The following is a 25,236-nucleotide window of genomic DNA, read 5'->3' as shown; positions in this document are numbered from 1 at the left end:
GGCCTGACTTCTTGATCTTTTCTCTGAGAGAAGGCAAGGTTCACAATATGGTATGACTCTTTTTTAATTTTTTCACTTAAGCAAATGTGGGCTACTGGTTGTCTGAACCCAAGAACCTGCTCTGGCCAGGGTGGATCCTGAGATAATCCTGCTGTTCTGGCCCACACGGTTCAGTTTGATTGTTCTTCTTGGCTCTGGTTATGGGGACGTGATGGGGAAGCAAGGAGACCCACTGCAATCTTGAGGAATGAGTGACTTCTTGCTCTAATGAGGCCAGGCATGTGAAGAAGTGGATGACACTAAGAAGGAAGGGGGAACACTGACAAACACAGGAAAGGGGATGGGCAGGTGCCTGCAGCCCCTGGTTGGGGAAGACTGCATTGAATAATTTCTTCTCTGCTCTTGAGGAGTGAGGACCCAGGCACCTGGTTGGGAGTCGGTTTTTTCCATGTATGAAGCCAAGAGTTTTCTACTGGTAAGTAAGTGGTCAGAGAGAAGTAACAACTTGCTTCTCCTCAGCTAGGAAGTGGGTTCTACCCACCTCGCAGCAGGACCAGCAGCTCGAGTGATGGCACAAAGGAAGGTTCCCCCTCCCCCTGCAAGGGTGTAGGGAGCCAGAGGCAAACATCTGAGGCTGCTCTGGCAGCGCTGGGCCTAGAGCTGGGAACTCGGCTCTGTGCAGAGACTCTGCCTTTTCAAATGTAAAATAAAAAACGTCCTGGACAGGAGGGATCTCTAGAGAAAAATGAAAGAACACACACAGACGTGAGCTGCTAGGGAGAGGCAGCAGAGCTGACATTTGCTGCAAAGGCAAGAGAATAGCATGTCCACAGAGGGACCCTGCAGCCTGCCATAGAGCTGGATGCAGCTTATCTTTGTGGAGGCCTCTCTGTTGTCTGCAATCCCTGGTGGAGCAGGCAAAGGAAAGTGGATCTGAAGGCACTGGAGGGCGAGGAGGGGGGACACTGTTAGTTCTCTGCAAATCTGCACCTCACAGCTGCATCTGGGCAAGCTGCAGATGTTCTCTTCTCCATGACTGAGCCTGTGTCTGGTTCCCCAGGGAGACGAGCACAAAGGGCCCTATTCGCCAAACATGCTGGTCTTTGACGGCAGTGCCTTGCACTGTGCACATGCACACATGAGAAGAGTGTGTGCCTTCTGGAGGGTACTACCACATTGTAGGCCCTCAGGAAATTCTGGATCCCTTTGCTCATTTTTGTATTGCCAAAATGCCTCCCAAATAGCAGATATTCAACACACTGAATATCTGCTATTTGAAGAAGAAACAAATGCATGAGAAGACTGTTTTTACTTGTGTTCTAATAATCCATCTGGGTATGTAAAAATCCAAAGTGGAGGTAAGACCAGGTGACTTTAAATCTTGCCATGATATCTTATCCTCTAGGCCAGGGATTAGCAAATAACAGCCCAAGGGCCAAATCTGTTCTACAGTCTGGTGGTTTGTTTGTTTTTTTAATAAAGATTTATTGTAACATAGCCACAACAATTTATTTATATATCTTCCATGGGCTGCTTTTGAGCTCCATCAGCAAGACACTTGAGTCATCACAAGAGAAGTGATAAGGCCTGTGAAACTGAAATATTTACCATTTGGCCCTTTACAGAAAAATGTGCTGCCCCAGGCCCCAGGCCACAGTCTAGATTCAGCAGGTCTGAGGTGGGGGGGTCACAGATCCTGGTTTTCTAAAAAGCTTCCTGGTGACACTGATGCAGATAGTCTGTGAGTCACATTTTGAGCAGCAAGGTTCTAGGACATTCTTTTCCAAAATAAAATAAAGGTATGATGAACTAATAAACCTCAAGTATCAACCAGATACAAAGCACGAATGTGGTCCTACAGCTTCACATAACTTGAGTAAGTTACAATCAAAAGAAGTCTTGGGCATCCTTGCTTCTCTGGCTTCACTTTTTGATACAAGCCTAGGAGCACTCACCAAAAGAAGGCACTAGAACACTCTACTTAGTTCATCCACATGTCTGGGAACAGCCAAAAAGTTGGACAGATTCTGCTTTTTGACCCTCCACATCCATTCACTCCTTTCCCAATGGGAGCTATTTAGAGATGTCTCTTCTTCCACTGCGGCTCACAGGGCTCAGGCAGGGCTAACTCCAGGGAGACAGCATCTGATCAGGGCCTAAACCAAACAGCATACTGCGCTTCCCCTGGACCACCAAGATTGGTGGAGGGATGATTACGGGACCCATGTGACTTTCGTGGGGACTTCTGTGAAAAATTTGTTCTCTCTCACCCAGAACATCTGTAGCCATCTCATGACCCTAAAGGAAAAGGAACCAGTATGGAGGAGATAGCTCCAAGTTAGAGGGAGAGAAGAAAGCTGGTGACCTAGTTTCAGTCCCTAATCAAATTTTACCACTGACCCAGCTGTCCAAATGGACCTAACCCTAAGTTTTTCGGTTATGTAAGATTATGCATCCTCTTCTGCTTCTGCTATTTGGAGTTGGGGTATCTGAGTCTTGCAATTGAAAAAAAAAATGTCCTAATGGGAAAAGCTACCAAAACTTTCCATTCGACTGTGGTTGAACATTTGGTCCATGTGCACTCCTCCCATATACACTCTTCTAAGACTCCAACACATTTGGCACATCGGCACAAGAGCATGTAGGAAACAGTTACCCATCTCAGAGTTGGGGCACCCGTTGCTTGACCATCACCAAAGTTGCTATTACTGACCCTGGGAGCTCCAATCTCTCCAACTGCAATCAGTTCATGTCACAACATTCTCTCAGTTTCCAGAAGAGAGATCCTGGCCAAAGGGCTCATGAATACTGCCTCAAGTTAACTGCGCAAAGAACCATCAAAGGGCAGGTCACACCAGGCAAAACTACACCAGTTAGTATTTTCTTTAGTACTATTCCAGGTTCTCATAGCATCTTTCATTAGCATCTTAAATTAACCAATATGTGTCTTCTCTCCCTCCTCCCTGCCTCTCTTTCTCTCTCTCCTAGCAGACAAATTGGAAAGGGTCTTATTAAACTACCCACAGGAATCAAGTACACCAGTTCTCAGGAAGATCTAGATTTGAATCGCAGGTCCACCACTTATTGTGTGAGTATGAATAAGTTTAAACTCTCTGAATCCCAGTTTCCTTATTTTTAAGATATTTACCTTGCGGGGTTATCATAGTGAGATGAAATAACACATATAGTGGTTAGTTGTAATACTATTACTATATTGCAAAAATCATATTACAGTCATAATATTGTTTTAGTTCTTCACAGGGAACAATTCCTTTTCTTTTTTTCTTAAAGATTTTATTAATTTATTCATGAGAGACACACACACACAGAGGCAGAGACACAGGCAGAGGGAGACGCGGGCTCCATCCAGGTAGCCTGATGTGGGACTCGATCCTGGGTCTCCAGGATCACGCCCTGGGTTGAAGGCAGACACTCAACTGTGGAGCCACCCCAGCGTCCCGGGAACAATTCCTTAACTTAACATTAATAACTCAATGTTGGAATTTCAGTCCCAGCAATAGAGTTGTTCCTAGGACTGTGTCTGGAAAATGGCCACTTACCGGCTGCAGAGTCCTCAGGTAATGACCTTGAGAATCAAACCACCGGCCCTATGCGTAGAAGCCAGAAGAGGAATTCCAGAGACTGGAGTGGCCATTGGGTAATACTCGGGTCTTAAAATATATACTTCTTAGAAGGCATTAACATCACCGAATTCTGATGGATGATCCTAGGATTGGTGGGACAAGCCGAGAGCCTCCTACCCCACAGGCGTTTTCTATTTGGTCAAAGAGACATGAACCAGCAAGTCTGTAGACGCTGTCCTTCACAGAAACTAAGAATGCGCTCAGAATCCGTTGTTCCAGTAGCTTGAATAAAGGGCTCAGGGGCAACGGGAAGCAGAAGCAGTTCTTTCAGTCCAAGAGCGGTCATCCCAGGATTCCTGTTCAACTGACAAAACAGAGTGACCCGCGGGCGTCAGCACATCCCTGGTGTTCCCTGCCGTCCGACGGTGGGGACTGTGGGAGGCCCGCGTCCTCGCTGTACTAATAACCTATTGTTACGTCATTACGTGAGCGAATGACGAGGTCCTCGAGCCCCGTTAACACGAAACGCGGTTTCCAGGGCACTGGTGCTCGGCAAGCAAATCCTCGCCATTTCCCTTTCCGGAAATCTCACATTTCAAGTTGCTTCACAAATCCCACAACTCCATGGTGGTAGAGTCTGACATTTTGGGGAAAACAAAACAAAAAAACCTCTAATAAATAATATTCTGCTTGAGAGAAAAATCAGACCTTAGGCTTCTGACAAGAAAAGAGGAGTAACGTTGAAGGCTTCAGGGTGACCTATTACCTCGGAGAATCAGAAACCGTTCATGGTCTTCATTTCCCGGGTCTGTGGGAAGAATTAACGATGATTTTCAGGATTTTTGGATGCAGTTAATTTCTATGAAGCCCTTGCACAATTTTCCTATTTTCGACAATTTTCCATCCTTCCTTTTCCCCCCAAGAGCTTCTGTGTTGGACAAAAAAATAAAATAAAAATTAAATTAAAAAAATAAAAAATCAGTGCCACACAGCGTACCTCGCCAGGACGGGGGGCCGGCGGCGCTCGCCCTCCCTTCAGACGCGACGACGTGGCCGCCGCTGCAAGCGAAGCGGCGGCAAATGGCGGTGCAGGCGCAGGGGCTTCTGGGAACCTGAGGAGCTGTGCGCGCGCACCTGGGCGGGGCGGGGGGCGGGGCTACCGCGGCCACCTGGGCCGTAGATGGCCCGCGTGCAGAGCAGGAGGGTTCGTGCGGTAAGAAAGGGGCGGTTGGCGACGAAAGTGGTCAGAGAACAGTGAAGGGCGGCGACTGGGGAGAAACAGCCCGCCAGGAAAGTTAGGTTGACTCCAAGACACTTGGAATTTGCAGGATTTTAAACACCTCCGCCTGGAATCATGCCAGATCAAGGACTCGGAGACGTCTCTGCAGATGCTCAACAGCTGCTTAGAAATATCTTGTTTAAAATGACCCCAAGATTGGGGCACCTGGGTGAGGGTGGTGAGCGTCTGGCCTTGGCTCCAGTTGTGATCCCGGGGTTTTAGCCAGCTCCCCGCATGGAGCCTGCTTCCCCCTCTGCCTGTGTCTCTGCCTCTCTCTCTCTCTCTCTCTCTCATGAATAAATAAACATCTTTTTAAAAAATAAAATAAAATGACCCCAGGACTGTCCCAGATGAATGGCCAGAGGGTTGGAGGCACAGAGGCAAGGTAATCCCTAAGCAAAGGTGCCAAGCAGGCAGTGCAAATCTCTGCCCCCTCCTCCCCTTCCCTCTACTGGCTTCCTGGCTGCCTCCCTTCCAGGAGTCGAGGCCCTCCTTGCGGTGCCTCACTGTGTCAGGAGCCACAGCCTGGCCTGAGTGTGCCCTTTCAAGGCCTGTGTGACAACCAGCCCATCTGGGTAACCTTGTTTTTCCCTCCTGCAGGACAAAGTTACGTTTAGTCGGGCTTTTTCCTTCACAAGGCAGATGCCAAAAGCAAAGAGAGCGGAGTAGTAGGAATTTCAGACACTGAGTACAATTCCCCTTGGGGTACCCCTGGGGCTGGAGCCTTTACATCACTGCGACAGCGAACTGGTCTGTGCAGAGCATGACCAGCACACCTTGGAGGCTTTATCTCTCCGTGTGCAGGTGTTGTTCTCTCTCTCGCCACTCCTTATTCCCGAAGCCACGTTTAAACAAATAGGCATTCCCCGGAGCACAGATGCACATGTCTGTAGTGAACATGAGTGTGACACTCACAAGCACACTCATGGCATTAGCCAAGCCTTTTTATTTTTGGGGCTGCTAAGTATCCTTAAAAGCAGGGGTGACAGGCCAAATCCCACCCTGCCTGTTTTGTCAATAAAGTTTTATTGGAATGCAGACACACCTATTGTGTGTTGTCTTTTGCACTCTAACAGGGTTGAGCAGTCACAAGAGAGATTATAAGGTCCACAAAGCCTAAAATATTTACTCTCTGACCCTTTAGAAAAAGTTTACTAATGACCTCTAAAGTAGAACACTATCTGGAAAATCTTTTTCTTTTCTCTAATTGCCAAAAGGTCTTTCTCTCATTTAAAAATAATTCATAAACCTCCACCTCTTAGACTCAGAGAGCCCCATAATTACAAGATGTATTTGAGACAATTAGTTCCATCTAAAGCCTAGTGTGTGATTCTCCTCTGGAATATCTGTGGGCGCCCCCTCTCTCTGGACACTTCCAATCCATGGCAGCACACAGTTGCTCACAGGGAAGCCTGCAAAGTCTCCCAACAGCCTTTGGAAAGTGCTCTCTCTCTCTCTCTCTCTCTCTCAACAGCCTTTGGAAAACTCTTTCTTTCTTTCTTTCTTTCTTTCTTTCTTTCTTTCTAGAGTGAAAATCTAACTTCCTATCATTTCTACCCCTTGATTCCCATTCTGCCCTTTGAGGCCAGTCAGGAAAAGGGGGACAATCCCCTTTATAAGATAACAAACACATCAAGATTTGGAGACAACGGACAAGCCTTATCTTTCTATTTTGCTTCCCCCAGATTGAATGCCCCAGTCCCAGTATTGTTCCTTGTATGGTGTGGAATAAGCTCCCTGCCCCCTCTGTCATTGCTCCTGTATGCCACTGTCCTTTTTACACTTAGAAGTCTGTGTCAACTTGGGGTCTCTAAGCAAGGCATTTACTTCCATCAGCACCTTCCTGATAGGTCAGCAGAGGCGCTTTCAGAGGGCAGCAAGCAGAGATGGCTGTTCACTTTTCTGGAGTACCAGGCACAGGGTGACGCCATGGTCTAATCAGGCCCTGTGGTGCCCTCTGAGAATGTCAGACCATGCCTCTGTGCCAGTGGCTAGAGGCCTCCAGAAAGCTAGTCCTACAGAATGGTGTATTTTGAATTAACCACTCAACAAATCATAAAAACGGGATTGTCAGATTCATTATGGGAAAGGCTGTGCTGAATATAATGCTTTAAGCACGTGTTGTGGCTGCTGGGGATACAACTGGTATTAGTGGCTTAAGGGGCTCAGGAAATTTCCCTGAGACCATAACAAAAGAACAGCCAGCGTTTGGTGAGAACAATGGAGGATGAACCCTTTTCCTTACATCGATGAAAGGAGATCTTTTTTATTATTTAAAAATTTGCCACTCCAAAACACCCACATCCCCCCTGGTGTACCATGTCAGAGCTACTGAGGAGGAGGCAAAAAAAAAAAAGGGGGGGGAGGGGGGATCATTAAACAACCCCCCAAAAAGAGGGCTCAATGAGGTCTCATTCTGTGGTAATGAGCTCCAATTTAACACGATCATTATTTCTGACATTAAAGGCCTGAGAATAGTGTCACATGCCCAGAAGCTATTTTTTTTTTTACCCACTAATCCCAGAAATAAGAAGCTGCCATTAGGGACAGTGAGTCAGGGACTGTAAAAGTGCTTTGAAATAGGAATGTTGCAACAGAATGCCCTGAATATGGGAAGCACAGCCCACACAAGGCCCTTCACCACCTGTGGGTGCCCCCCACTTCCACCACCTGGCCACCTCAAGACTGCCAGACGTTTGCCGTGACTCTTCAGTGAGTAGTAAAGGGCACAGGTTTGGTGTCAGATGGATTCTGGATTTGAGGCCCGGTTGTGCCATTTGTGCCTAGACCATATGCCTTTGGGAAATTTTTACTTATGTTCCTCATGCCTTGGTTTACTCACCTGCAAAATAGAACCAATAACAGAAGCTACTTTTGAGTAGGGATTAAGCAAAATGGAACAGCAGGAAACAGACTCCAACATATCAGAGAGGAGGAAAAAGTGCCCGGATGATGGGAAGGGATATTCTGAGGCAAAGACTGGATTTCAAATTTAGATACCACCAGTCTTAATGGGAACAGGTCAGAAAGCTCTAAGAGGACTTTTATAAGATGAAATCAACAAAACACCCAATATATTTGAATATATTGAGAGCAGATGTACACAAATGGGGAAGAGTTTATTGCTATGTCTGTGATTACTACATAGAAAACTAAGAAAAGCAAGAAAAACCCCTCTGAAAACAGAGTTATATAGGGGAAAAATGAGTAATTATAGTATACTACATGACTCAGCCAGGCTGAATATGAATCTAATGAATATCATACTACAATATTGGGATGATGGGAGTTTTATGTGGTTTTTTGAAGGGGGTTTAAAAGAGAGCTGGGTCTCATTATCCAGAGTCAATAGATAAAGCCTAGAAGTAAAAATTTAGAAATAGGAATTTCAAAAAACTGTACTTAGAGATGTGGAGATAAATTCCTTAGAATGTCAGTTAAAATAATTGAAAGAGTTCATCTCTGGACAGGAGGCACTGGTGGGTGACTTTCAAGGAACAGTATATATCCTAAAACTATGTGTATGAGTAACTGATAAAATTAAGATTAAATTTAAAAAATTAAAACTCTCATTGAAATATATCTCACCAATCGATTTCACTACCAGTTGCTCTAGATTTATTAGAATTAAGTCCAGAATTGGCAGTTACTCTTTTGTCTTAACCCTTTAGTAGATGAAATGCTGAACAAAGTTCAAGAACGTTTCATGAAGCATATCTTTTTAAAAATATTTTTAAAAGTAATCTCTATACCCAACCTGGGGCTCAACAACCCCAAGATCAAGGGTTGCATGCTCCACTGACTTAGCCATTCAGGAGACCCAGGAAGTGTATTTTTAACAGGAGATACACAGCATATGTGGAAAGGTACATTTTCCATACATGAAGTTCAGAGTTATGGATAAGAAAGCATGAGCCAGGTGATCTGTCTGACTGGGTGGGCCAAAGTAGAGTAATAAGACATCACTTCCATTTCTTTCCTGTAGGGATATCACTTCCCACAAGGATATTATTTCCATCTCTTTCTGTTTACCCATGGCACACATTCTCTATCACATTTCAAGCCACTGGTTCAAGGAGTCCATGCCTTACTGTTTAATTTTTAGGTTGCACAGAGTGTCTTCATACCTGCACTAAACTTTCAAGTTTGCTTTGTTTCTTAGTTAACCTAAAGTATGCTGAGATACAGAAAACTGGGGCATAAAGACTATTCCTGATTATTATTCTTGTATTTTTTTTTTCCTTTAAAGTATCAGAAAACTTTTGGAATTGTTTTAATATCTTTTCAAAATCTTCTACCTTATATAATTTCTTAAAATGTAATTTGCTTCATATTTTTTCCTTCTATCCCCCCAATTTAAGCTTAAGATTTCCTTGATGAAATCAGCATGTCATCTGTCAGTAGTTCTTGTCAGTTCCCACAGTCTGATGATTGGGCCTTACTGGTCACCCCACAGTTGTTACAGTATTGCATCATCCAGACACTGCCATTCCTGGCCCTCTCCCTTCCTTCATACAAACTTAACATTCAGTCCTACTAATCTGGCCAGCTGTTCACATGCCAGTTCCTTTGTTACCAAAGTTTCGATATTGAATTTGAAGCAGAAATGAACCCATACCTAATGTAATTGGAGCCATTCACAACTTTTAAATCTACTTAAAGGACAAACTCTACTTCCTACTGGCAATACACCTCTATTCTCACGTGAATCTTCCCTCTGACACTTAAGGCTACATCCTAGCTCCAACTGCAATGAATAAACTAAAAGTCGGGACCTGCTTTCTGGGAAAAGGACAATGATACCTTCAGGAAAACATATTCTCTTGGGAGTCACCACAATATCCAGTGGGCCAGAGAGCTGTTGCAAAGGAAAGAGCTAGAAAATACTGAATTGTTCACTAAGAACAAGAACTCTTTAGCCCTTTCTGTCTCTTTGCTGCCAACTCTACTAATGTCCTGATTAATATTTCAAATAAGTACACAGAGAGACATAACAGATCTGCTTACAAAGATACACAAAACCTGTTGAAATCCTCACAACTGGGGCAGCCCTGGTGGTGCAGCGGTTTGGCACCACCTGCAGCCTGAGGTGTGATCCTGGAGACCCGGGATCGAGTCCCATATTGGGCTCCCTGCATGGAGCCTGCTTCTCCCTCTGCCTGTGTCTCTGCCTCCCTCTCTCTGTCACTCATGAATAAATAAATAGAATCTTTAAAAGAAAAAAAAAGAAATCCTCACAACTGGCATTATAAATAACCTTCTAGATTTTATACTAACTGAAATGTATACATGGTCCCAGAGCAAATGAAACTGCATACCCTTTAGATAACATTTCCAGAAGGTTACTTCTATGTGCCAAGCACTGACCTCAGCCATCTTTTATGTTCATTATCTCATACCATCCTCTTATAAAACTACTTGACAGATCAGGAAACCAAGGCCCAGAAAGATAAAGAAATATTCCTAGAGTTTTGAAGCTAACAGTGTGTGGAGTTAGGACTTGAACCCAGATCTGATCTCAAAGACCATGTGCTTCCTCACTCAAGCAGTGGTTCTCAATGATGGTAATTTTACCTCTAACGGGCATTGACATTATCTGGAGACATTTTTACTTGTCATACCTACTGGCATCTAGTGGTTGGGGGCCAAGGATACAGCAAAACATCCTACAATGCAGGGGACAGCCCCCACCGCAAAGAACCCTCTGTGCCCAAGTGCAAATAGGATCAAGGCTGAGAAACCCTACACTGTGCTATCTGAGATTTTCTTTAAGAAATTCTGAATTGCTTACTGCCTCATTCCCAGAATCGTCACTGTTGATGGTCTTATAACTATCACCAAATGGATTATTTTTTGTGAAGTTATTAAAGCCCTACACTGCTATTTAAGGATACCAATTGTTTTTCTTTCATAAATGATTGTGATTAATACTTGAAAAGGCCCTATAGAGGGGCACCTAGGTGGCTCAGTCGGTTAAGCGTCTGCCTTTGGCTCAGGTCATGATCCCAGAGTCCTAGGATCCAGCCTCACATCCAGGGAGCCTGCTTCTCCCTCTCCTGCACCCCCTGTTTGTGCATTCCCTCTCTCTCCCTCTCTACCAAATACATAAAAATCTTTTAAAAAATAATAAAAAGGACTACAGACTGGACTTGACTGCAGAATAAGGGTCCAATGTGCAAAACTCACTGCAGACATCCCACTAATAAACCCCGGTTTCCCGCCTTAAGAGCATACATATAAGGCATCTTCAGATTTCTTCCTGTATACAGCAGCTGTCCCACGAGACTCAGTTAAATGTGCTCACATGTACGTGTTAGGTAGAGGTAAGCTTTTGACAAGGTTTTGAAGAAAACAACGGCTTACTATCAGATTCCTGTTTTTCTCCTTTGTTCTTTTATAATCATCACCCTACCTGAAGTAAATAGGACAGGGCCTTGGAGGGATGCAGTGTTCTGCTGAAGTTGGGGAGAAGGGGCTGGGGGGTCTCAGAAGAAGGTAGGAGGCTTGAAAATGGGAAAGACACAGTATTCTCTGTTGGCCTCCCAGTGGACACGTTACTCCCTTCCTTTCTAGGTTCTGTGATGGTGATAGGCTTATGGGGAGGTGAGGATGGAAAACGTGTCCAGCCCATGATGACTGAAAGTTGGTTTATTTATGAGTGCCTTCTGTGGTGCAAGTGTGCCCCTTAGGATCAAACCAGAGAAAGCTGTATTTTGCCTTTATACCCTCCTTTTGCAGCACTGATAGCTTCCAAACCAAGGAAAATTGACATGTTTATCTGCTGGACTGGAGATTCTTTGTTTTTATTGTTGTTCATTCATCTGATAACATTTTAAGTGCCCAGGTACCCTTCCAGGCACAGGACAGGGTCCATTTCCCTGCTTCAAATATAGGTAGGAGCCACCATGTGGAAGAGTCTTGCTGGTGGCAGGAGGGTGGAGGGAGTATGAGCCACGTCTGTGCCTGGACCTTGAGACACTGGGTATGCTGCCTCCTACTTGATCCCTTTCCAACTGGGAGGCATCTGTGAGGACCCAGCTTTGATCCTGCAGATGGCAATGATCCCTGGAAGGAAGCAGAAGCACATAAAAGGAGGAACCTGAACAGCCCACTTGTGAGCAAGAAATTCACTTTGCTGTTCTTTGGCTGCTCTATCATTGGGCCTCTTGGCCGGATAGCCTTTGCTTTGTGTGCCTGATACTGGTCTATGCCCTCGTGGGGCTTACATTCTAACCAGATACTACATACAGAAGGTAGTCAGGGAAGGTCTCTCTGAAGAAGTGATGTTTACAACGAGACCCCCATGCTAAGTAGAGTCAGCCAGGCAAAAATGTGGCGGCTCAGGAAGATGGAAAACTGAATGCAAAGGTAGAAAATAATTTGTGTGTGAGGAATGGAAGAGGAAAATAATGGTGCAGGCGTGTAGTGATTAGGGTAACAATACTGGGTGAGGATGGAGAGTAAGAATAAGGAGTCTGGAGGCAATTCTAAATGTGATACAAAGCCCATGGAGCTTTACACACTGGGAAGACGTGTGTGGGTAAGTGTAGATAGAGAGTGAAAAAGGTACCATTTGGTTGGAGATTGATGATGACTTTGGCTATGATCAGATTGCAGGAGTCAACAACAGAATGAAGAACAGTGGAGATCTAGGTGTAGTGGTACAGTGAGCAATGGTGCTGGTGTGGGCCAGCATGTTGGCAGTGGGGATGGAGGAAGGGCTGGACTCAGGATGCGTTTAAGAGATAAAATCAGCAGGTCTGGCTGACAGATTGGATGTGGAGGATGAAGGAGAGTTCTTATCCTAAGCAGGCAAGCAGTGGTACCATCTACTGAATGAGGCAAGACTTGTAAGGAAGGTTTTGGGGGGAGGACATCCAGAGGCCTGTTGTAAAAGTGCCAAGTTTGAGGTGGAGGTTGCATGGAAAAATTTGGGGTTCAGGGGAGATAATTTAGGGAGTCTTCAGCAAATAAATGACTATAAAGTCATGGGCCTATAGGTAACTGGGTGGCTCAGTCAGTTAAGTACCTAACTCTTGCTTTTGGCTCAGGTCATGATCTCAGGGTGGTAGGATCAAGCCCCACATTGGGCTCTGTGCTGGGCGTGGAGCCTGCTTAAGATTCTCTCTCTCTCTCTCCACCTGCCTCTCTTGAAAAGAAATAAATTTTAAAAATAAAGTAATGGACCTATATTTGTCCTTTTAGCGAATGGCAACAGAGAAAGAAGAAAAGGAGTCCAGGAAAAAGAAGCATCGGCTGAGCACACATTTAGCATTTCTCTACTAATGCCTGGGATAAACAACCCATCAGACTTCTAGGGGAAGGAAGAAGACCACTGGACCACTGTTGGAAATTCTAATTAGCATCATGGGAATCTCTTTCAGCAGGATGGTGGGGCTGGCCTGTGGCTCATAGGAGCTGGTGGTTAAATTTTCAGGAATCTCACAAGCCAGTTGTCAACTCTGGCCATTGTTGTGAGAGTGACAGTGGAATCATTTATACTATAGAAATCAGTAAATGCTCCAAACTGAGGCTTCTTTTGGTAAATTTTTTTTGGTAAAATTGAAAGCCAGCTTATGAGCACAGCACTGACCCCTGCCTGCTTTAGGAGGACATAGGACTCACCCTCATCAGAGGGGTGAAGTGGGATCTCCAGATGCCACCTGCACTCATGTATAGGACCTCATTCCTCCAGGAGCTGGCCCACAGGGCCCATAATTTACAGCACACAGTGGCACAGTCCCATGAACCAAGAACTCTAGTAACATTCTAAACTTGAACCAGCATTGGTCCTTTGCCATCACAAGACAGATGGTTACTAGTAGCAGGTCTTAAGCAGCCCTGGGAAAGAAGTCAAAGGGAAGGTTTGGAATTTGAATATCCAGCTTTGGGTAGAATGAGTCCTCAGAAAGGTGAGACCATCTTGTTTCTACTCAACAGTAGCTGCAAAAGAGCAGGGGGACTTGGGAAATTTCTTCCTTCTGGGGCACTGGTGTAGACATCAAGGTGGGGACATGGCGAGGGGCAAGAAGGCAGAGGGATCTCCATCTCTGGGATGTATGGGCCATCTCTCTAACCTCACCCCAAGTCGCTGGACACACAGCACCTCCTTTCCTTTTGGAAAAACAGCGAGTTTGTTCTTTGTAACCCTCTTCCTTCTTTTCCCCTACTCTATGTTGGTATTGTCACTACCACGCCTATTTCATTGACTCCAAGGTGCGTTTTCACGAAGGTGCAAATGGGTTGATTAGTTTATTCAGGAGTATTGACATGCTCCGGTGCAGTGGAGCATACAGCCAATCTCCCTGCATGCTCGAGTGGGCCGTGGTTACCTCGACTGCCTCCCAACAGGAATCGAGTGCTGGTTTGCACTGGTGTTTGGGGCTTGAGAGATGTGTCATGCCAGCCTCACTCTAATTATGATTTTCAGAAGATGTAGCTGTCTGGATATAACGGGGCCATGAAAAGTGCACAGAAGCCAGGGGGAGGGGTGGACAGCAGAGAGCACGTCCACGGGAGAGTGAGCTTGGGAGGCAACAAAACACAGTCCTTGTATTATCTGCTGTGCACAGCTGGGATGCATCACACACACACACACACACACACACACACACACACACCCCTCATGAGCCTTCCTGAATGAGGCTTGCATTTAGAAACGGATTCACTAAATCTGAGAACGTTGAGTCTGTGAGGAATCACAAAAGTCATCAAATCCAAAGCTTCATTTTTTTTTCAAATGAGGAAACAAAGGCCCAGAGAGGTGAAACGCTTTCTGGGAGGCCACATAGCTAATCAGAGTAGAGGTGAGTCCCTGCCTTCCTGAACTCCAATTCTGGAGCCCCTTTCCCCATAAGCAAGCTGCCCTAAGTAAAGTTCTAAAACCTTGACTCTAACGCATGCATGTGTGCGTGTGTGATGTGTGATGTGTGAGTGTGCGTGCGCGTGTGCTTGAGCTTGCTTTATGTGGAGAGCTGTGGGTATGTGACGCGCGTTTGCAGGGATATTCTCTCCTTGCTTCATGTTTTCACATCTCCCACAAGACAGGAATTAAAAGGAAGGAATAGCTGACCTGTTCCCTCAGGCAAGTAGATCTGTGGAAAAACAAAGAGTCAGTAGCTTGGTCTCCAAGGGGTCAGTCTGAATTCCTTCTCTCAGAAGCATCAAGGGCTACTTTTTCATCTCAACCATGTTACAATCTTGCATAATCTATAATAATGGGATGCTGAGTGCATTTTAGCAAATGCAAGATGGAAAAGGACTCTCTGAGCTCCCACGGAACATCGGCTCTGCGAAACCCATAAGGAGGTGCGGTGAAAAGTTCACCAAGAGAGAAAACAGCCGCCTATGTCCAGGTGAGGGGACGGTTCTTTGCAATCGGTGCCTCGTGGTCATTTGCGTTGCTGTTGTTCTTAAAAAAGAGATGGCACCGTGGAGTCGGAGGCTCACCTTTCGCTCTCGCGTTTAATTGCTGCAAAAGCCATTTATTACCTCGTGTTCTTCCCCGGAGGAAACATTATCCTCTCCAGCAACCAGGCCTGGCTATGTCTGGCTCATCTAACTACCCTCAGAAATGATCCCATCACCTCTGCGTAAACCTGGGTCTGCTCTATTGCCACGTCTGGCCATCTCCAGTTCAAGGAAGGCCCCTGCGAAAGGAAGAAGGGCAAGAGCTGGGGTTTTCTTTCCTTCTTTGAATTTTGCATAAAACTCCCTCCCAGCCTACATAATGAGAAAACATCAATCATCCCTGTTTCCCCAGGAATGTTGGAAGCCATCCTGTGCCTCTTCACTGTCCTGCTCATCTGTACACAGGCAGGGCTTGTGAAATTGCTTTCTCTCAGAAAAATATGTTCGTTTCCACCTTCCTTGGATGGCTCTCACAAATGAAAGTGCTTTGTCATTTTTAATGCCTACTGTTCCCTTTTTCTGGCTGCCTCCAGTCACAATCCAGCCAATAACACCCACAGGTATTTGATTTAAAAAAAACACCCCAAAACCCAGAGGATGGTTGGAATCTCCCAGTGCCCCCCTGGTAAGGCTTCCTTGAGTTTTACGACGACGTAAAAAGGACTGCAAGGAGAGGTTCTTTCCATTTCCTTGGCATCGCCTTGGGCCTTGGGCAGCATTTGGATAGACACATAGACAGTGGCGCAGATGAGCTCTAGGTAACAGATGCCCACCTTAAAATGGAGGTAATAGACTGCCTGATTTCCCTTGCTGACCAGCTCTGAGCATCAACAGAATTAATAGAAGTGGACTCGCTTTGTAAACGGGAAAGTGCACTAAAGATGCAAGTTATTATTATTATTTCTAAAATGTCTCCAGTCTACAATCTGTCATAGACACCTATCATTCTACTTAGATAATTGGGTAATTGTTCCACATGCCAGAGGGAACAAAAGTCTCTCTTTGAAATGTTTGTACATCTCTGTGGAGGCTTAGGTATATAGAACCCTGTAATAACAAGGTTTCGACTCCATGGAGATCTGTAGATGCCGAAGGACTAACGATACCCTCCTCTGAAAAACAAAAGCATCAAGCTTTTAATAGACAAGTTAGTAAGATAGCCTGATCCCAGTGTTATAAAAGAGTCACCCTCTAGAAAAGGGACATGGGTTCACCATTCTAGGATCCAAGGTAGCCTTGCATGATAGATTTGTTTCCCAAAAGTCATTTGAAAACAGAATCACCACAAAATGTAATCATTTCCCACATACCTTCATCGAGTCCAGACGAAGTTTATCTTCATTTTTTGTCAATCTCTATTAAGGAGCATCTGAATTTTAACCCTATCTGCCCTATCTTGATCACACCATCTGTTCCAACAATTAAAGATCTGTAAGTAAACATTTAATCGTACCAAAACTATCTGATTATTCAAAGGGACCCCTTGTTACTTGATGTAAACCTGGATGTCTTTACAATGAGCAATAACCTACTTCTCAATTTTTTGCAGTGAAGAACGCCCTTCTGTCACTGTCACTGCCCACAACCAATCCTTCCTGGACCAGGACTTTGTAAAATATGTAAAAAAGGAATTACTAGGAACATAACATGGTGCTTGAATGTTGCAGCAATGGGAGATTACTATGAAAGTTTCTAAATTCTTGCTCTAAATCTCTGTGCTAAATTTGTGGAGGACGTCTAACAAATGGTTCACAAACCAGGACTGGCCTATGGACCATCCTTCGGTAGCACTGATGTAAAGGCAATAAACTGTTGTGCTATCTTACTTTCAATTCCTCAAATCCCAACCATGCAACTTCTCACTTCTTCTAAGACTTGTAAATCTGATGTTTTACTAAAAGTTGTCTTCGAGCAGGAAGAGGTCTTTATTTTTCTTAAAGATTTTGTTTATTTATTCATGACAGACACGGAGAGAGAGAGGCAGAGACACAGTCAGAAGGAGAAGCAGCTCCGTGCAGGGAGAGCCTGACGTGGGACTCGATCCCGGGTCTCCAGGATCACCCCAGGCTGAAGGTAGCACTAAACCACTGGGCCACTGGGGCTGCCCAGGAAGAGGTCTTTATATAAAGCCTCCACGCTACATGATCAATTGACAACTATGATGGAGAATTAACACCAATATGAGTTACACAAGGGACTATCCAAGAATAAGTTAGGAAGTTACCTTAAGTCATGATGGAGGGAGGGGAAGGTTTAGGGCTGGCTGCTGTATAAAAAGAAAGTAAAAGAAAAAAATTAAAGAAACGTGATCTTAAATCTGTATTCCATGTACTAGTAGATTAAGAGGCTAAAAAACAGATAAAACCATGCTGGACCAAAGAACCAGAAGTATGCGAAGGCTGTGGGACAAAGAGTATGCCTGAGTATGCCTACGCAGGCACATGTGTGTGTGTATGTGTGCGGATGTGTGCATGGGTGTGCACGTTGATGCATACAGTCCATTTGGTGGGCAGGCTGGTTGGAGCTGAATAAGGAAGGCAGGAAAAAGGTTGAGGGAGCATTTTCAGAAAAGGGGTCCAATTTATATCCGTTGCTGTAATTGGTTTGTTTGTGTAGAGCGGAAAGTAGGGGGCAGTGGGGGGACGTGATGGAGTGAAACACTGAGGGCTGTGATTCCCCTGCCTGATGAATTGGAGAGAAATTGTTAGTAACCAAGACTGGTCCCGCAGGGGTTCATTAAGTGACTGGCCCTCCACAATATCCTGTCATTTCCAACCTGGATGCATCAACATTAGCCAGCTTTGCGGTATGCAATTGTGTGTCTGCACGGGTGTGCGAAGGCACAGGAGCGGCTGCTGGCTGCATGTGTGTGTCTGTGTGTGTGTGCATGCGCGTGCGCCTTTTCTTAGAGATACAGTTAAGTTTTCCGTGGGAATTAGAATCACGAGGGTCACATGCAATTAAAAAAAGCAAAAAGCAAAAGGTGCTTTCTTACGGGAAACACAAATTTGCTTTGACACTTTAAAAAGTACCGTGGAGTCGGACAATAGGGAAACCAAGAAAGGATCTGAACCGGGTGGGCGGGGGTGCCGGGGAGCTGAAAGGAAGCCAGGGGTGAACACATCCAAATGGTAACTTCTTAAACCGCCTGTGAAAGGGAGAGCCCTCAGCATTTATCTCCAGATTGTGAGGCCTGTCAGCCCCTGGGAAGGGGGGCCCAGAAACCAGAGTTACAGTGGAGAGTGAGGAAGAGATGAAGGGTCAATGAGCCAGATGAACAAACTGCCCAAAATGTCCCGGTGCAGGTGGCATGCGGAGTCACTGCTGCTTTGGCTTTCGATGTCAGTACATTTCTTTCCAGGCAACGGTGGAAGAAAAACTCCTATAAGGAGTTTTAAGGGAGCAGGAGTCCCCCCTGGGAACCCCACAATGGAGATCTTAGAAGAGCACTAGAAAAAAAAAAAAAAAAAGCAAAAGCAAAAACTACAAATGCTTCCTCTGTCAAGGGGAACTTTCAGGGTTTGGTGTCAGAAGCACTCTACCCCCATGGGGAGGAGCCAAGGAGCCAGTGTCACGGGTGTCAAGGGCTGGGGAGAAGCTAACAGCATCCCTCCAACCACCCCATTCCCCAGCTCTCTCTGAGCTTCCGTGGACAGAGCCAGCCTTCAGTACCTGGACAGAGAGGCCTCCACCAGGCACAAAAGAAGGCCTGACTTCAACCTACAGCCTGTGCTTTGCAATGGTTTCGTGGAACTCACCATGAAGTGCAAGACCTGCAAGTTCCAAAGGTAGCTGTCCTTGGCTTCTTTCCCTACTTCCTAAACCATGTGTTTACCACTTCGGCAGGGGAGGAAAGACTCTTGGGATGTCCTACGATGAGTCTTGGCTCATTCTTAGTGCTGCAGGTCTGATTCGTCTGTCGTTAGCTAATCCGAAGTAGAAGGGGACACACAATGACTATTAAATCATATAACCTAAGTGTTCACAAATTATAGGGCTGGTGATACGTATTGCTGTTGGCGTTAAGTACTTCACACTTGACATGTATTAGCTCATTGTCCACTCATGCTAACTACGTAAGAGAGTAAGGTAGGTCCTATAATTACCATTTCCCCCCAACTTTATTGAGATACAACTGACATATAAGGTTGTGTAAGTTTAAGGTATTGGATGTGTTGATTTGATACATTTATATGTCGTAAAATGATTATCACCCTAACAACTCCATCCTGTCACATAATTTCTATTTCTTTTGTGTGGTGAGAAGACTTAAGATCTACTCTCTCAAGCAACTATTACCCTCAGTTTACACGAAAGGAAACAAGGTTTCTGAGTCTAGGAATGTCCCACTGGAAGGATCTGAGCCCACAGCTATGCTCTAGTTGCTTGCTCTACTCTCTCTCCAAATCCTAACTGTTGCCATTTCCTGAGTGTCTCCCAGGTGCATGGCCATCCTCAGCAAATTACATACATTATCTAATTATCTCACTTGGTCTTCAGAGCCACAAATCAAGGTAAGCAGACACTGCCCAACCTCTAAGCACTTATAAGCTGGCTGCTCCCACAGAGTCACATCATCCTCAGACCATTGGAAATGGTCCACAGTGGCAACGAAATCACTTCTGGTCATAAATGTGGTCATTACAGGAGGCAGTGATGGGATCTGGGGCTCTAACACCTAAAGGGTGAGAGGAGGCTCTAGGTAAGGCAGGAAGGAAACGTCTGACTCCCCTCATACCTCCCAGGCCTGCTGCTGTTCTCAGCACCAGTTACCACACAGGAAATAAGGAACGACTTCTAGAATCATGTTCATTTTGCATTAACAGAAGGCAAATGGAGCTTTCCTGATGTTTTTTAACTTTAGGAGCCTGGATTTAAAATGAATGTCGATATTTTGGTTCAAATACTCTATTTTTTTTCTATGTCTACCAAGAAGGGCAAGGCTTAGCTGTATTCCTTTATATAATCCTGGATGACTTTTTTTTTTTTTTTTAAATAAAGCAACATGGAAAAAAAAAGGACCAGGGTGCTTTTCAAACAGAACCCAGTTTTAATGAGGGGATTTTGGAGTTGTTTAGATAGCATGCCTCTTTATCTGTATAACGCAAAGAACCTCTCCAGGTATTTTCAGCGGATTGATCTCATCAAGCAGCAGATTTATTAAAAAGAAATACACATAGAAGGAAACAGGCCACTGTAATTATACATTAGTTTTTTTTTTTTTTTAATAAAAATGGACTCTGAGTTTTTTAGTCATTGAAATGGGCCCTGCACATCATGTATGTGATGTAATGACAGCTTCAGACTGGGGATGCTTTTGATGCATTATTAACCATAAAAAAGACATTAAATACCAGACTTGAATGCCATGGGGATGCATATTTCACTAGGAATTATTTTTCAATGTATGCTTAAAGTTTATTTTGGTAAACAGATGACTGGGGGCTGTCAGAGCCGGGGTGAGATTTATGTTCATTTGGAATCTTCTTGAAAGGAGAGGAAATGACTGGGACCTGTTGGACAAGGACAGCAAAATGTAAATCTTTTCTTGGCTCCAGGGGAGGCTGTAAAGTGCCATACAAACAATTCCTCCCAGGGATGTGGTTTCCAAGAGTCATCCAGGGTGGATGCCTGCAGGGGTGCAAGCTAGAGGCGGCGGGGGGCAGAGGGGGGCACGTACAGCGCCTGATCTTGAGGAGGAGGCAGCCAAGCAGAAACATCTGGATTGGGAAGCTGGCCTCAGGGTGCTCTGTCGGATGCCTTGGTGTAAAGCAACAGTGAACAGTGCCCTGAATAATCCTTCTGTCTCGGAGTCAACCCCGTCCAGGCACCAAGAGCCCTTTCTTTCTGTTCTGACAATAGTGATTGTGGTTGGGGATCTACAACTTACTGATTTGGGGGAAATAATAGAGGCATCACTGTATCCATCTACAAAACCCTGCCTCGGGGTCTCTGCAGCCAGAGGAGCCAGCACAGGATTACAGTTAAGGCAGGACCAGCTGGGACCTTTCTAGACCTAGACAATCTCACATGACCCCAGGTAATAGCATCTACCGTTAGGGATTTTTCCTGCCTTTTTACTATTTGATATTTTAGAAGTCTCATCCTAAAGACATACCCATTTTGGCAGATACCAGTAGCTTAAGGTAGCTGTTCCAAGTTCATGCATTCACGTGGACTGCAATAAATTCTGCTGAACACTTGTTACCTAGACATTAACTACAGTTCCAGAGCCAAATGGGCACATCTAGACCATATGCATCTGTAACATATTTCACGGCTCACATCCTCCCTGTGCCTGAAAAACCGAGTGCCCAGAAGATGCTAGTACAACCCTGGAGCTCTAGGATGGTCTTTTCCTTGGGTCAATGATCTACGATTTGCACCAACAGGACATGAGTGGCATAAAGAAAATGTGCAAAATAAGAGAGAATGACTTGGGAGTGTACTTTCTTCTTGCAGTCTTATCTTCTTGAAATTTTGTCGAAATTAGTTTATATTGTCTGAACTATGACCTTCCAGTTCCCGAAGAAGGCACTGCATCAGCCCATGCATTTGTGTTATAGTTTCTTAACTGTGCCAGGCTTTTGGTGATGCCTCCTCCAAGAGGTCCTGATTTTAAGTGGTCTTTAACAGAAGGTGCTTCCATCCTGCAGGGGATATCTAGCAAAATTTGAGACATTCTGGGTTGTCACAATTGGGGGATGCTACAGGCATCTAGTGGTTACAGGCCAGAGAGGCTGCTAGACATCCAACGATGCACACCAATGCTGTCCCTCTGCCATGAAAATGTTCTAGCCCAAAACATCAGTTGTGCTGAGGTTAGAACTGTGTCCCAAAGGGACAGCAAAAGGTAGGTCCTATGCTTGTGGACTAGAAGCATCTGGGATTTCAGGTTAGTACCATCCAAGGTTGATTTCATTTCAAAATAAGGGTGGGCCAAATGCTGACTTTCCACTGAGGGGTAATTCAAGCTTTGTGGCCCATTTCAAATGGTCAGGGCCGTAATGACGTCATCCATGCTAGGAGGCCCTCAGGCCGGGGCAGAGGACACCTCGGTGGTCCTATCACAATCCTTATATACTCCTTCTAAGGTTGATGAAATGGAGGCACAGCCCAGTTCAAGGACTTGCCAGAGGCCACCGCCTGAAGGAGTGGCAGGTCGGAAAGAGACCACCTTTAGTGTGCCATCCCCTAGTCTGGTTTTAGAACCAGGAGACGATGCCGAACACACACACCTCTCCCTCCTTTCCTCTCCTGTATATAGAGATATAGCAAAATGCAGGTTAAGTTGCCTTTAATCTTTAATTCATACACAAGGACGTGCTGCACAGAGTGAAATAAAGAGTAAACTCCAGAGGCAGCAAGTTCTGTAGGTTTGGCCAGATCTTCCTTTTCAAAGACAGACAGCCTGGGGAATCGTACGGATGGCCTTCCATTGCCCTCTTAGATTCTTTTTATGGCAAAATGCTCACTTTTATCAATTCCTACCCCAACCTCTGATTCCCACAGGCGGGGGGAAAGCAAACAGTCATTGAGGGAAGTGCACCCACTCTTTCCTCTGATGGAAACAAGAGACTCGGGCCCCTGGGGAGGCAGCCAAGGATAGGAGTGGGAAGGTGTTTGTGGGGGGGGGGTATCATGGTGCAGGGGGCAGGGTGGGGGGAGAAGCTCTAGTTGCAGAAGCCTGTGGAGCTGCTTCATCCATTTGGGTGGAAGGATTTGGCCCAGGACCTAAAAGGATGGTTGCTCATGCCAAGGCCCCGGAAGGCATTTCTGCATTAAGTAATCTCAGAACAGACACAGAGGAAGGAGAAGCCTTCTGTTGTTATCCACCATCAAAATACATGTGTAGAAACAGCAATCTGGGAGCAGAATTTACGAGAGAGAGTGAACTCAGGGGGAAGAACAGGACAAGGCTGAGTCCCTGACAGGGTCTTGAGGTCTAAAGCCAATGGGGTGACAGAAAAAGGGATTTGAATGCCAACAACGCTAACCAGCAGCAGATGCAGCTGCTACTGGTTCTTCATTGACACATCTGCCCTTCCTTTTCATCCCCAGTACAGTCTGGCCAAGAAATAAAGGCAAGTCAGAATCCTAACAGCTGGAAGGGCTGTGGTTCAATATGTGGTGTCTGGGAGCCTCTGGGCTGGGAATACTTGCTCCTTTGGGAATGAGGGAGCACAAGCAGAGCAGAGCTTTGGAAATCTGGTTTCCAACTGACCTTGGGGCCCTTTACACTTGAAGTAGGGCAGCAGTAGCCTTGACAGTCCCACTGGGTAGACCAGAGGGCCAGGCCTTTGGCCAAGATGCTGCCATGTGTCAGTGTCTGAAGAAACAGCTCAGCCTCTGCTCAGAAGGGAGACAGGTACGGCCTTATATGGGGCTCATGTGCTATCCTAACTGCCCCCTGGGAGAGGATGACAAGCTGCATGCAATTGCAGCCAAGACAACCAGGGCTGTCCTCATCTGCCAGACTGGATCACACTTTGTGGACATGAGCTCTAGGGATTCCCAAAAAAGCTTGGCTCTCTCCCCATTCATTTCAACATGGCTTTGTGCAAGAGATTTTTGCTGTTCCTTTACATGGTTTTTCCCTGCTTTCAGTACACAGATCCATTCATTTGGTCAAAGCCAGCTTTGGTGACATGAAAGCATTAACTCATCTCCCGGATGAATATTTCACGCAAAACGAGTACTTTCTTTGCAAAAAAGCAACTTCTTAGTACCTTTTGTTTATAGTGTCAAGACAGGCAGCACAGACAGCAAGACAGAAGAACATGCTCGGTCTTTTCAAAGCTTCCCGTTCCCTGGAGAACCCAATGAAGTATCTGAGCATAAAGAAGACAGACTATGGCTGAATCATCAACCCTGAAAATGCCCAGAGACAAGAAAAAAGAAGTTGGTTTTGGTCTGGAGACAACTCTATCCTGGATCAAGCGGTAAGAAATCTTGACTCATGGAATCTCTCTTATTTTATGGTTGCACCCAGGGCACAGTTGAATGCTGATCTGTCTCCTACTCCCCAACCAGTGTGATCTTAAGGGTGCATGGAGGAAAAACCAAGCAGGAGAGGCCATACTCTCTGTTGATGCTAATGATATCATTAATACGAATGATCCCAACAGTCACCATCAGCCGCCGACAAAATGGTATGCTATGCTTAAGCACACAATTACTTATCTTACTCTCATAACAACCCACGGGACAGGTACCTTTTTGGTGACGTGGACATTAAGGCACAGAGAGTGTGAGTACCTTGCCCATATGCTCACACTGGCAGCTCTAGAACTAGAATCTAGAATCTCAACTCAGGCAAGATGCTATGCTTTTGACTTCCAGTTGCCCCCCCACAGAGCATAGAGCGCTGCCATGTGAGATGGATATGGCTGTTCTCTTAGACCATGCTGTCACGGTTTTCAAAACATATCTTTGATGACCACCACACAAGGACTTTCATGCTGGGGGACACTATCAAAGGGTGAACAGAGCATAGCCAGAAACCTTATAGGCCCCTAGACACTGGGCGACTGACCCTAGTAGCTACTATAAAAAGACATGTGGTACTCTCTGGAGAATGGGAATGGCCACGTGCTGGGGATGACTTCACAAATGCTGATGTGAGTTTCTGCCCAAAGTCTTCTAATCCTTTTTTGAGAATTTCCTCAGTTTTCTGAACTATTGTACCCTGGGTGTCAGAAGTGTTAGCAATTAAATGTAATTGAGATTGGTGTATTATTGTTAAAATTTTATCAGAAATTGGCAATTGCTCCTTGAAATATGTATATCAACAATTCCCTGAAGTATGATTTTCAAGTGTGTTGTTGAACAGAAATCTTTTTCTGAGGGAAAACATCTCTGAAATTTTAATGTCCATCTAATGGGAATATATGGTTCTACCTACACCATTCTATTTGTAATTCTTTTTTTTCCCCCTCCCAGGAGCACATTAAGTGAAATACG

At 45.2% G+C, this 25,236-nt stretch overlaps 1 protein-coding gene and 1 long non-coding RNA gene across 29 annotated transcripts in view; both read right to left on the bottom strand.

The window, feature by feature from the left end:
• The window catches only part of ZFHX3 (zinc finger homeobox 3), a 527,663-nt gene extending 522,986 nt beyond the window's left edge, over positions 1–4,677 (bottom strand). For 24 of the 25 annotated variants that reach the window (XR_013374931.1, XM_077888884.1, XM_077888896.1 and 21 more), the window contains exon 1: positions 3,561–4,667. The gene's annotated coding sequence lies outside the window, so the exon portion shown is untranslated. Of the gene's footprint in view, positions 1–3,560 lie in introns of all 25 variants that reach the window. The other variant, XM_077888804.1, reaches the window with a different exon arrangement.
• Positions 4,678–14,472: 9,795 nt separating this feature from the next.
• On the bottom strand, positions 14,473–24,556 carry LOC144308358 (uncharacterized). 4 transcript variants are annotated; one of them, XR_013374835.1, is made up of 6 exons: positions 24,489–24,556; positions 24,003–24,104; positions 19,032–19,199; positions 17,498–17,539; positions 16,584–16,682; positions 14,473–15,512 (listed from the first exon to the last, which is right to left on the bottom strand). It is a non-coding gene; the product is annotated as an uncharacterized LOC144308358 (long non-coding RNA). The 4 variants fall into 4 exon arrangements; XR_013374834.1 differs by having other exon boundaries at positions 24,003–24,144; positions 24,489–24,550; XR_013374832.1 differs by lacking the exon at positions 24,003–24,104.
• Between the last annotated feature and the right edge of the window lie 680 nt (positions 24,557–25,236).

Source organism: Canis aureus, chromosome 3 (genome assembly GCF_053574225.1).
Source record: "Canis aureus isolate CA01 chromosome 3, VMU_Caureus_v.1.0, whole genome shotgun sequence".
NCBI classification, from domain to species: domain Eukaryota; kingdom Metazoa; phylum Chordata; class Mammalia; order Carnivora; family Canidae; genus Canis; species Canis aureus.
Note: the sequence above shows the minus strand (reverse complement) of the source record. Positions and strands in the feature narration are given on the sequence as shown.